We start from the raw sequence: 895 nt of genomic DNA, 5'->3' as shown, positions 1-895 counted from the left end.
TCAGCTGCTAGGGTGCGGAAACTCACCGCATAGTCGCTTACGGACGACGTAGCCTGACTAATAACGAGAATACGCATGGCAGTGTCATTGGTGACCTCAGGACCCAAGAAAACCTGTTTGAGGGCTGTTGCGAAACCGGCTACAGTCTACACAACTGGATCCGACCATTCCCAGAGTGGAGTAGCCCACTCCAGCGCCCGCTCAGAAAGCAAGGAAAATATAAATCCCACCCTAGACCTATCAGTGGGGTACACCTGCGGTTGTAACTCGAAGTGCACCGCACATTGATTGAGAAACCCCTGACAGGTCCGAGCGCTCCCAGAAAACTTACTTGGAAGCGCTAGGCGAGGAGATGGGACAGGGGAGGGTATTAGGGCGGGTACCGTCTGGCCCACAGCCTGAGCGGTCAGAGTCGGAATGTCCAGAGTCGGCGGACATTGTTCTACTCGTTGCAACCGAGACTCCAGCTGCTGGATATGGCGTTGCATCGAGGATGAGCCGTTCTGACTCTGTGCAGTAGCCGTCACACTCAGCCAGACCCTGGCCTAGTCTAATGTTATGCTGGCGTGTCCTTTAATAAAATAAAACTTAAAGGACACATCGGGGGTCCATCGGACTGCAGAGGAGCTGCAGCAGCTGAGTCCCGGAGGAATGTTCAGCTAAGCACAGAGAAAGAAATGAACTAGTGTGTTAAGTGCACACACAAGTAGTAACTAACAAGGTACAATGCTGGGAGTTAGCAACACTCCAAAAATGAAACTAATAAACTTCTGCACTGCAAGATACCGCTGTGCAGAGCAGGAAGGATTTGGCAGCATGAAATGTCTGAGCACTAGGTGGCGGCGTATAGAGCTGCAGATAGCTGCAGGCCTAAAGAGGAGGAGGATCTCGGCAG

This window comes from Phyllobates terribilis, unplaced genomic scaffold, assembly GCF_046119375.1.
Source record: "Phyllobates terribilis strain yellow unplaced genomic scaffold, ASM4611937v1 Scaffold_217__1_contigs__length_3308461, whole genome shotgun sequence".
Lineage (NCBI taxonomy): Eukaryota > Metazoa > Chordata > Amphibia > Anura > Dendrobatidae > Phyllobates > Phyllobates terribilis.
The sequence above is the reverse complement of the archived record's forward strand: the minus strand, read 5'-3'. Positions refer to the sequence as shown.